Source organism: Equus przewalskii, chromosome 2 (assembly GCF_037783145.1).
Source record: "Equus przewalskii isolate Varuska chromosome 2, EquPr2, whole genome shotgun sequence".
NCBI lineage: Eukaryota > Metazoa > Chordata > Mammalia > Perissodactyla > Equidae > Equus > Equus przewalskii.
In genome coordinates this window covers 90,311,575-90,324,036 of record NC_091832.1, presented here as the reverse complement: position 1 = coordinate 90,324,036, position 12,462 = coordinate 90,311,575, and the positions used below count along the sequence as shown (strand labels likewise).

The 12,462-nt window shown below is 38.6% G+C and overlaps 1 long non-coding RNA gene across 1 annotated transcript; it reads right to left on the bottom strand.

Moving 5' to 3' along the window:
* Window positions 1-315: 315 nt before the first annotated feature.
* Window positions 316-12,440, bottom strand: LOC139081806 (uncharacterized). The gene is made up of 3 exons (XR_011537144.1): window positions 11,721-12,440; window positions 10,252-10,344; window positions 316-701 (listed from the first exon to the last, which is right to left on the bottom strand). It is a non-coding gene; the product is annotated as an uncharacterized lncRNA (long non-coding RNA).
* Window positions 12,441-12,462: the final 22 nt, after the last annotated feature.

Here is a 12,462-nt window from a genome sequence, read left to right as displayed (position 1 = left end):
AAAGAATTCTTCCCCACAGCCTCCACCAAGGAATATAGCCCTGCTGACACCCTAATTTTGGCCTTGTGAAACCTTAACCAGAGTACTCAGTTTAAGCCCGCCCAGAGTTCTGATCTACAGAAGCCGTGAGATGAAAAAACTTGTGTTGTGTTAAGTCACTAAGTTTGTAGTAACTTGTTATGGCAGCAGTAGAAAACTAACGCATATGGATACAGATTCCAATGGAATCTTTAGTTCTATTTTTACTGTTAAAGTTTTGATAATGAAAGGGGGGAAAATAAAACCAATTTAGAGTAGCTTTTCCTCAAAATTTACCTTCTTTTTTCAGGCAGGTTCAGTCAGGACAAAAGAAACCACTGCAGGTATTTCAAGCAGGAAGGATAATAAGCACTCTAAGAAAAGCACAAAACAAAACATAAACAAGTATTGAGGAAGTGGAAATGAGGAAAAACATCTCTCATGAAACCTGGAAATTGAAGAAACCAGAAGAAACCACCACTGTGATTTCAGCTATCTGTGGTGCCGAAATGAGTATTCTCAGCAGAATGTCTGGAAGCGGTTGGCAAAACTTCATTTCTGCTGTCTGCCTGCCTTGCTCAGCTGGAGGGATAATAATGGCTTCTGCCTCTCTTGTGCATTCCAAATCTCACATGACTGCCTCTCGCTGGTGGAGTCTAACCCAGGACCCAGGCTTCCAGCCCCTGCAATGCAGAGAAGAGCACAGCAGAAACATGGCTGTGAGTGGCTGGCACGTTGCTGTACTTTATTGTTTCTACTGCATCAATACCCACTCGTGGAAAAATGAAGTGAAAAAAAAAAAAAAAAGAAAAGAAGGCAGGAAGAGGAAGGGAACACCATCCACCAAAGCACTTGATGATATAAGATTCAGACACTTGCAAAGTGAAATTGTAAAACAGCCTCAATTCTTCCTTGCAAGCTCCCTTGGATGAGTGCCTTCATTCCAGGACTCAGGATATTTCTTCTGCACTCACACAATGTAGAATCATGGAAAATTAGAGACCATTTACTTCAATTTTCTCCTTTTAAATGAAAGAAATGAGGAATCTATAGAGGTTGCTGAATAGTTCAAGTCAAGATAGCTAGTTAGTGACTAAACAAGGTCAAGGTCTTTTGAAGTCTTTCTAGTCTCCCAACTTAGCGTCAAAGTCTATGAAGTGTCAGGGACTTGTTTTGCCTGACTTGCAGGCTAACAAGTTAGCTTGTTACTGTTTTATGGATGCTGGCAGAAGACACAAGACTATTGGGACTGGGACAAAAGACTTTAGTACTCATGCCACAGCAATTGCCAGAGTGTCAGCACAGACGTATTGATTCCCTTGATGCTCAAATTTCATAGAAGCGATGCAGAGCGGCCACCTGGATGCTATGCATGCAGTAGGTTTGCATCATAGCCAGAGAACAATAAGCTTGAGGAATTCACTGCTTCTTTAGCAAGTGGAAGCAAGGCTGCTCTTTGTCCATTGAGACATGCTACCTCAGTCCTCAAGGTTGCTAACTGCAAACATAACCCTGAGAAATGGCTCTGCTAAACGGCCAGCGTTCTTGGCACACCAGCAAGAATGTGTGGCTGAGAGTCCAGAGCAAATTGCCTCTTCCAACACCCACAAACATCGCAAGTCCTGAGAGGACACACAGGCAATTCTTCACACGTATAAGTTAAAATATTTAATGTTTGCTACATGCAAAATAATATATATGTAAATATTCTTTTTCTGAAATTTATCCACAATTCTGCATAGTGTTAGAATTTGTTCATTTTCACTATCATGTAACATTGCATTGGGCGAATACATAATAATTTATTAATCCATTCTCCTGTTGAACATTTGAGTTGATTGCAGTATTTTGCTATTATGCTTCTACAAATATTCTTGCATATATTTCCGGTACAAATGTGCCAAAGTTTCTTTAGAGGATTTGACTAGGTGTGAAACTACCTGATTATTAATGTGGCTGAAAATAACTGCTTACATTTATTCACAGTTTCTGTTTTCCTGTCTCTGAATTGCCTGTTCATATCTTTTATCCACTTTTCTTTTGGGTTGTTTGTCTTTTTAAATTTATTTTTAAGAGTTCATGATTTCATCACTGATTCGTGGTTAAAATGAAATGTCTTATTTGTAGAAAGGAACATTTTTAATCCACCCCCTGCTGCCAAAAGAAAAGTATCCATTAAAACCGATAATTTCAAACATCATTTTAATAGCAATATGATAACAGCATTCTCTTTAAAAATCAGAAATGAGACACAGATGCTCTTTATCATGGCTTGCTTTCAACATTGTACTGGAAGTCCTACCCAGCTCATTAAGGCAAGAAAACAAAATAAAAGATGTAAGGAGCTGGAAAGATAGAAAGAAAAAGGTCATTAATCACAGATAATATAATTGTCTACTTAGAAAAGCCAAAATTATTCAAAGAAAAATTATTATGAATAGTAAGAGAATTTATAAGTCATCTGGGTACATTTAGAATCACAAATGAGTGATGAGTGAAATGTTTTTCTGCAACTAATGAGATGACAATGTACTTTTTTCATCTTTAAGCTGTTCATGTGATGAATCACATTCGTAGATTTTTTTTTAAGTATTAGACCCTTTCTGTGTGTATTTGTTCTTTTTCTGTTGTGATCTCATGCCTGGTGGATTTTAATCTGTAGACAACCTGGAGGTCTAAGTTGGCAATTCTTTCCCCCAGCGAGTATTTATATTTACTTCTTGTTGAAGTCGGGGACACCACTGAGCTGGGGCCACTTTAGCTGCCTTCAAGGACCCAGGTTGGAACCTGAGCCTCTGATGGAGCTCCTTGAACTGGTTGCTGGCAAGAAGCTTAGTCTCATGTGTTTCATGCCAATGTTTGTTTGGGCCCTCAGACAAACACCCCTTACATATTAGCTTATTTTTTAATGCCCTGGCTGTAGCTCCAGCTTTTGTTTTCAGGGAAAGGGAGGTGATGGTGTTAGAGATTTTCCTTCCTTCCTGTGAGCTCAGCAATGCGTTAAAAATTATGTTACAAGCAGGATCTAGTTGTTTTGTACTGGAAGGGATTTTTAAATAACACTGTTTTCTATTTTGACCCACTTTTTTTTCCAATCCATCCTTATAGCTTTCAAATTTCCTGTCTTGTGGAATATCAGAAATCAAGATGCGGCTGAAACTGCTAGTGTCTTACTTAATACCCATTATCCTTTTCTCCCTTAATAACAGAACCTCAATTTTACTCAGGGTTGCAATGGGTCCAGCTGAAAAACTACATTTGCCAGTCTTTCTGGCAGCTAGGTGTGCTCATGTGATTCAATTCTGGTCGATTATCAGAATCCAAAGTCATTTGGTTGGGCTTTCGTGAAAGCTGGTTGACAAAGGTTGACTCAGTTGTGGGTTCTTTTGCCTTTTTCCCCTTCCTCAATTTTCCTGCCTATAAGGTTGCTTGGTGGTGATGACCTTCGAGAGCTTGGCCAAAAGAATCCCAAAGACTTTGGTAGCAAAGTTCCCGAGCCACTGTAGCTGTTCTGGACTTCTTGTAACATGGGAGAAAAAGAAACTATCTTGTTGGATCCACCATTATTTGGGATTTCAGTTACATGCAGCTGAATGCAGTTCCAACTGATGTATTTTGTATCTGATTTTGATGTAATTTTGAATTGTTGTCTTAACATCTTTAAGTAGCAGGCTTTAGAAAAAGAATCACTGTAACAAATCACATTTATTTTATATGTTTGGTTATTTAAAGTGTTTTGCTTTATCATGGTTAATTATGGAAGCAGCTGGAGATTAGATGCATCTATGCTTTTTATTTCAAGAAATCTTTATTGAAGCTATAATTTGATATTATTCAAAGAAAAACGAAACTATAATTTGTCAATAGTTATCTGATATTAGATATTTATCATGATTAACACATTTTACACTCCTAGTTAGAAAATGATCTGACTCCATTTGTAATAATGCCTTGTTATTTCCTCCAAGTACAACCATTAATGTACTTCTACTCTTATCACATTGAGTCTCTTTTAACGGCATTGAAGGTTATCTATACATTATTCTTCCACTAGTTCCCAAGTAGAAGATAATATAATCAACTCTCCCTTTAACTATTTCATTGTTTTATCATCTTAATTTTTTTTCTGGATGTCTGTTAACTATTGTCAAACAGATGGCTGTATTTGATAAAAAATCACATTCTATGTTCAAAATTAACAGTAAATGACTTTTTGGGTTTGGAAGGTAGGGTTGTTTGACTTTGCTGTATAATCTTTATTCTTAATATTTTAATCAATTTTTAAAAACTCATTCCATCTGATGCTACACACTCAGGCAGAGTTGTAACAATGATCACTCCTAAAGAGAAGGGAAGACATTAACCGGAGAGGAAACTTGAAACAAGTGGCTGCTTTGCCCATTTGAGTTGAGCCTTTGCAGTATAACCTCTAACTACCTAATCTGATTTAAATGTCTCAGTCAGTGTACCCAGAGTCCCCAGTGCTGCAAAGACAGTACCTCAGTGAATGCTCTGGAAGACCCAGTGGAGACCTTTGGAAGCCTCAGGTCTCAAGGAGCAGAAGGCAGGACTAATGGAGGAGCCAGGGCTAAAACAAGGCGTAGGGACTGCGGGGCCCTTAGAGCTAGGTAGCCAGAGAGGAAGGAACTCCACACTTTACGGTCTCCAGTGTGTAGGCTGCCGTGCTAAGAGTTTTACTCAGAGCACATGCTTAATCCTCGCGGTGAGCCTGGCAAGAAGGGGCTTAGGGACTGCTGGCCAGGGATGTCAAACTTTAGGGCTGTTCTGGAGCCTCTTTAGCTTTCTCAGATTTGCTGTTCTTATTTCACTATAGAATACAGTGGGGAAAGTCTTAAAATCAAACAAACGAACAAACGCTTGAAGGTGGGGTTGTAGTTAGGAATCCTCTTGTGGTGCTTTTTATTTTTATTTTTTCCCACTCTACTAAGAGATGAAGGTGAAGCGGGGAATTATCCCTACCATCTTCCTCTATGTGGTAAGACTTTTTTTTTTTTCCTGAGGAAGATTCTCCCCGAGCTAACATCTGTTGCCAATCTTCCTCTTTTTGAATGTGAGGGGCCTCCAGAACATGGCCACTGACAGACGAGTGGTGTAGGTCTGCACCTGGGATCCACACATGGGCCTCTGAAGTGGAGAGTGTATGTGGCAAGATTTTTTTTTCAACCTTGTTTTTGTACTGAAGGTGTTGACCTCTGTGGGTCTCAACTTTATGCAAGAGTCTCCACCCCAACATCCCAGACTTCTTGGTCACAGCGCCCTGTCTCCAGTGACATGTTATTCACTAGAATCCAAGTTCTAGGTCACTGGGATTTTTCAGATGGTCTCAGGCAAATGCCAGCTCTGGTGCTTGCTTACTTTCTGAATTCCCACTTTCTCATTCCTCCTACTCTCCTTGAATTTCTGTTACTTTCCAGTCAGTTTAGTCACGCACTGTAAAAGTTTTTTATTTGTTTGCTTTTGTTTTGTTTTATCCAGAATTTTGTGTGTTCTATTCTTACAGAGTTTCTCCAGACATCTTGCCAGAAATAGATATCTGGATTTTATTGAGGAAATGAGCTTGACAGATGATTTGGAGGTCATGTTACAAAGGCTTAATGATTAGATTGATGGTAGGAGAGATGCGAGCATCTGAGTTGACTCTCAGATTTCTGGCTTGAACAGATGGACCAGTGCCCTGTGTTCACTGAGTTAAGACGTCAATAAAGAGGCATCAGTTTTTGGGGAAAGATGCTGAATTCAGTTTTGAATAGAAATCATTTGTCATGACTGATACAATTAACTTTCAGCTTTTTTATTTGTAAAGTGGAGACAATATCTACTTTACAACAGAGTTTTTATGGGCATTAACTATTATAATGAATATGAAAATCTTAGTAACCTATAAGGGACTATACAGGCATTAGATACTTAGAAACCCTGCCTCTCCCTGCAAAGCTAATTGGTCAGACAAAGACAGTATTTAGAGCCCTCCTCATAATAAAATGGGCCAGTGGATAATAAGAGTATGATAACCAGTGAAAAAAGAAGAAATAAGTTGCTATATAGTTATAAACACTGTAAGGCTTTTCCAAAGCACACAAATCATTTGTTAAGGACCATGTATTAGCCTACCTAAAAAATAGGATGCTTTAAAAGAACTGAGGTGGAATCAATCATGCAGTTATTTCATGAATCACAGTTATTTCCCTCCTGATTCTTAAGGATAGTGAAATACACAAAAGGTGGACAACATACGTGCTTGGATTTGGAAAGTGATTTTCTGAGCCAGAAAATAAATTTTTGTTTGCAGAATTAAAATGAAAGGAAGCCAAACCGAAAAGCCTTTAAATGGGAAGGTTAAGGAGTCCTGCAGTTCAGAGGTCCCCAAACTGTCTACTCCAGCACAATAATGTGCTGCAAATGAGTGGCAAGTATGCCTAGACCTCGGCTCTTGAGTTGGGGACCAGAAATAAGAAAGCCCTCTTGCTTCTAGAAACAATGAGTATGAGAGATACCTGTTATGAAAATGCAAAGAATACTTTTTTCAGGAAGATAAATGAATAGGGATTTTACCTGCCCACCACCAAAAAAAGAAAAATGAAAAAAAGCAAATAAAAAGGGGAAAAATCATAAAGACAGTTACCTCTGGCAACAAACAGACCTGTTCTGTTTACCTCTGTGTGCCCTGTGAATGTTATTTCCTATTGATGCCACAGCAAGGAAATGTTTAGGAAGAACTGTTATTGATGGCTTCTTTTAAAACTTTCATTCAGATTTTCTGCTTCTATTTTTAATTCATAGTCTTTTAAAAAAACTTGTAGCAAAATATTGCATACGTATGACATCAATCATAAATTTGCAGACTGATTAATGGTCACAGTTTGAACACAGTTGTCACAGATAGAATATTTCCAGTACTCCAGAAACCCTACTTGTGACCCATTCCAGTCACTACCTTCTCCCGAAGGTAACCACTGTACTGACCTCTAACCCCATGAGTTTAGACTATTTTTTAACTTTATATAAACAGAATTAAAGTGAACTTTTCTTTCATAGCTGACTTCTTTTTCATCCTGGCTTCTTTTGCTTAATATTACTTTTTTGAAATTCATCCATATTGTTGTAGTTTGTCCGTTTTTGTTGGTGTACAATACTTTGTTATATGAATAAGTCATGATACATTTATCCATTCTTCTATTGAGGGACATTTGGGTTGTTTCCAGTTTTGGGGCTATTGTGAATAGTGCTACTATAAACATCCTTTTACATGTATTTTAGTGAATACAGGTATGCATTTAGCACCTGATGCTAAATAATTTTCAAAGAGGTAGTCTCAATTTACACTCCCCCAAACTGAACGAGAGTTCCAGTTGCTCCACATTTTTGTCAACACTTGGTATTGTCACTCTTTTAAATTTTAGCCATTTTGGTAGATGTTGTTGTGGTATTACATAAGTTTTTTAATTAGTATTGTTCTGAAAACTAAAAGTACAGCTAATACTTCACATCAAACATCTCTTCCCTTTTCCTCACCAGAAACAATCGAAATCTGAAGTTAATATCATTGCTATGGGCATCCAGGTAATTTTACCATATATATTCATAAATGATGTATACCATTGCTTTCTGTTTTACAATTTTACATAAATAGTATTTCAATTAGATTTTTCTTTAACATAATTTTTTTTGGATTACCCATGGTGATACTTAGAGAGTAAGTTTGTGAATTTTAATTGCTGTATAAATAGCACATAGTTTATTTCTTTCCCTAATAAAAGACAGGTTGTTCAAAAATTTTTGCTATTATAACCAGTTCTACAGGTTTAACAACTTATGCTTCCACTAGAATTGCTTAAAATCTGTTTCTCCACCTTTCTCCAATTTTTTGAATTGTCAGGCCTTTTAATTTTGGCCTATCTGATGGGTGTGAAAAGGTATTCCACTGTGGTATTGATTTGGATGCTTTTAATGCTATTTAGATTTGCTCTTCCATTAAATCTCCTGTTTATATCTTTTGCCTGTAGTTCTTTTGGGTTGTCTGTGATTTTCTCACTGAATGGTGGCTCTTGATTTGTTCTGCATAGAGATCTTTTGTTAGTTTCATGGGTGTCACACTCATCCCCCTAGGTTTTGGTTTGCCTTTTCACTTTGTTTATGGTGTCTTTGCTCATGCTGAAGCTTTAATTTATAATTTAGTTACATGTGTTATTTGTTTTCTTTAATTTTTTGTTTTTTGTGTCTTAAGAAATCATTCACACCACAATACCATAAAAGCATTCTCTTATATTTTCTTATGATAGTTTTATATTTTTGCTTTGTATATGTAGGTCTTTAATCCATCCGGAACTTGTTTTCACGTATGCTGTTAAATAGGGATCTAATTTTATTTTCTGCCATATGGATATCCAATAGTCTCCACCCCATTTAGTGAATAATACGTCTCTTCTCACTGATGCTAATGCAACCTATACCGTTTACAAAGCCTCCAAACATATGTGAGTTTGTATCTAGGATTTCTATTCAGTTACTTTTGTATTTGCCAACATCTGACTCTATACAACACTGTTTTAGTCACTGGAGCTTTATAAGAAATAAAAGTGTCCTTCTCCTGCTTCTGTTTAAAATGATCTGAGCTATTTATGGCTGTGTACTCATCCATATAAATTTCAGGATCAGTTAATTAAATTCCATTAAAAAATCCCTGTCAAGATTTGATTTGAATTGAATTGAATTTAGAGAAGATTTCAGTCTTTCATAGTTTCCATATCCCAAACTGTTTATTAGAGTTTTGTTGTTTCATACAGATAATGTTTTAGATTTACCCTATATATTCAATGAATTGATTACACACTATCGCTTTTTGCATCCCCCTCCTTCCTTCAGAATTCCATTTTCATCTTCCTGAAGTACACTCTTTGCAATTCTTTCAGTTTACAGAGGGTCTATAAATGGTAAAGATTCTTTGTCTGAACACTTCTTTATTTTGCCATCAATCTTTGGTGTGAACACTGGGAGGCACTACTTAGATCCCTGTTCAGAAATGAGGAAATGCAGGATTTATTCCCCGAGCTGCTGGGAGTTCAGCAAGCTGACACGATTCAGCTGTCAGTCCCCTTTGGGAGTAGTCTAACCCAAGGTTACTTTGCTTCCTTTGTCAGCCCACATCCAACAGCTGACGTCATAGGTGTGTACAGACTGTGCCTGCTTGCCTCACCTCTGAAGGGACATCCCAGATTTGAAGTCGAGGCCTTCACTGAGACTATATTGCAGGCCCATACTTCCCTCTGTCCAACCTGCCACTATCCCTTCCGCAGGTGCTGTTCTCAAAGCATTCCCTAATAAACTCTCCATCCTCATCTCTGACTCAGAGTGTGCTTCCAGAGAAGCCAGCCTGAGATAGTGATGTCAGGGATGAGTCAAGAGAGTAGAAGCTATTTTAGGATTTTTGACTTGAATCATTGGCCACCTGACTGTCAGTGAGAACCTCCACGTTGGTAATAGATGTAGGACAGATAGACCTTGGCACAAGCTATCAGTGCAATAGGTAGAACTTTCATTAGTAGTGAACTGGGATGTATTCTAATGGAAGGTAATATACTAGTGGGAGCAATGTGTCAGGCATTTAAGAAATATGAGGGAAACAGTAATCTTAAGGACAGGGGAATTGGCTGTTGCTAAGTAAAATTGATTCTTTGGGGAAAGCAAAAAGCTAAGAATGGTTGATGGCCATTAAAAATCTCAGAGTAAAATTCAGAAGGCTTCTCTGGTAGCAAATAAAGAGGCTTTTATCTCTTGCAGTGGGAGGGAAGAAAAAGCTGAGGAGCCGGCTCAACGCTTAATCATAAATGTGGCTGATCTCCAAAGGAGATTAATAACCATGCAGCCCAGCGAGGTCAGCTAACCCAAGGTCAGAATGCTGAATAGGAAAGAAAATCTGTGATGCAAAGGGCTGGGTTGTGACACCTGAAAATCTTAAATCCCCAGATTCTCCTGAATCTCCTGAGTCTGAACATGCTCTAATATTCATGATTAATGGCTAGTACGCTCTCCTCCCCTTGCTTAAACATGGAGAGGCCTCCTCCTTGTAGTACAACCTGTGGATCCCTTCAGGATCCATCCCAGCTTCCCTCCTGGCTACTGGGTCAATAACGTGGCTTTCTTTACAATGTTTCCTGGCACAATTATTGTAATCAGTGGCAAGGGCAGAGTGGCAGTGAGGGAGAGGGGTCTCACCTTCAGAAGATCAGAGAGATGGATAACAGAATATGGTGTCCCCAGGAGCAAAATGGATGAGCAGCCAACAAGGATACTGCTGAGTCTGTACAACTAAAGGAAATCAAGGGAAGGCACGATCAGCAGCCTGAGAGCAATACTCTAATAATGAGCTACAATTCTTTGTCCAGTTTTTACGTCTAAGCCAGTTTTTGGATCTGGAAACCATCAACAGAGAAAAGGTGATTCCCATGAGGAAGGCCCTGAAATATTCATAAAAAGTGTACAGTGTAATAATGCCCCCAGTCCTTCCCCAGAGTGTTCTTTGCAATTTCCCTGGATAGCAATATGTCGGGAAAATGAGAAGAGCAAAATATTTCTCAATGGAATGGCAGATACAGGAATTCACCTGCCTTCCAGGAAGGTTTACATTAGAGAGATTTGCTAAACTGTAAAATAGTATCACGCTTCCCTGTTTTTTGTTTGGGAAAATATAGCTATTTTTCATATAAATCAGTTATTTATAGGAACATGTAATAGATTTATGAGTATAATTTTTAATGAATTAATAAATACTTTAAATTTTATGTTTTAATTTTTTATATGGTAAATATCAAAAGATACCATCCACATAAACAAAAGCTTGCTAGGGTCTTCAATTTTTAAGAGTTTTAAGGGATCCTTAGGTCAAAAAGTTTAAGAACTGCTGCAAAAGACAATACCACAAGCCAAACCATCTGCACAACCTTGGGGCAAGTTGTATAGCCTCTGCTCAAGTCTCCTCATGTGTAAAATTAGGAGTTAACACTTATACATGTAAAGTAATTAGAATGCTAAGAGCACAAAATGAAATATAGCCATTATTTTATTTTCTCTGTGAGATAGGAAGTGATAATATCTGGTGAAATTGACGGAGGAAGGGATGGAAGGTTGAGGAAAGGGGAGAAGCTTTGATAAAGCCATGTGGAGAATGGGAATGATAGATCTGATTAGGAAAATCTAGGAGGATTGAAGGGAAATTTTGAGAGATTTGTGGAGGTTGGTGACTTTGGATCTAGCGTAAAATCATGATTGTGTAATATTTTTTCCTTAACACTCAGAAGGCCAGTGTAGGAAAGAAAACACAAGCTGTTGAATTTACAGAGTTGGGAATGTTCCAGTTGGTTTAATCAGAAAGAAAATAAGGCAAATTGTGATTGACGTAATGAACTGTTTTATAAATTGAGGGAAAAAAAGAAGGGAAGAAGCAGAGAGATGATCCATAGGGAGAAAATAGAAGGGGCAAGAGATTTGAAATCTTCGTTAGCAGGGAAAATTGAGTAAGAGAGTTGGTAAGATAGCAGGCTGGATAGTTGGTTTGAATTCTGGAAGTCAGTGGTGGAGTAGATCCACTTGATGACAAGACCTGGAGTATGGTCCTGAGAATGGGCGCCGGTAGGTAAGTGGAGTGGAGGTGATGGCTACTGGAGATGAAAAAATCAAGAACCCACCAGAACGGATCTTCCATTTGGATGTTAATGTGACTCTGGGTGATGGCAGAAGTTGGAAGTCAGGCTTCAAAATTTTCCATCAATAAGGAGTGGATAAAAAATAGCAACAATGAAGGATTAAAAGCAGTAAGGCTACATAGAAAGGAGGAACAATCATCTGAGCGAGGCGCTGGGGAGCACTTCTAATCAAGAGACAAAGAAGCGCGAGAAAATGAGCACCCTTCATTGCAGAGAACTTTAAAGCAAGCAGTCTTTGCAGGGCAGAGGATGTTAGGTTTCAGTGAACAACAGGCAGAACTCGCACTAGAGGCCAGAACGTGGGAGAATTTGTTCATAAAAGATTGGAACTCCAAAGGGCACAGTGGCGGTAGGAGAAAAAAGAGGGTAGTACAGAACTCGCCAGGCAACTAAAGGCGCAGTTCGGCCGGCAAACACGAAAAGTGGGTTGTGAGGCACAAAAGATGCAGATAGCGGAAAGTTTCCAATATAATTAGGCAAGAATTTTTCTGTTTGCGGTAACTGATCCACTACCAAGTTTGCGAGTTCATTTCCCTCTTCCTTTCAGATTTTTCTCTTCCTTTACATTTCCCCTTTTCTGAAAAAATTAAATTGAGGGGGCTCCCGCGTCCCCTTTCCCCCTTCCGTTCCCCCATTTTTCCTCTTCTCTCTGGCACCCTCTTCCTTCCTGGATCAGGTCTCCTGCCCAGGATTGGGAGCTCCGCCCCCCGCAGGAGTGGGCGGG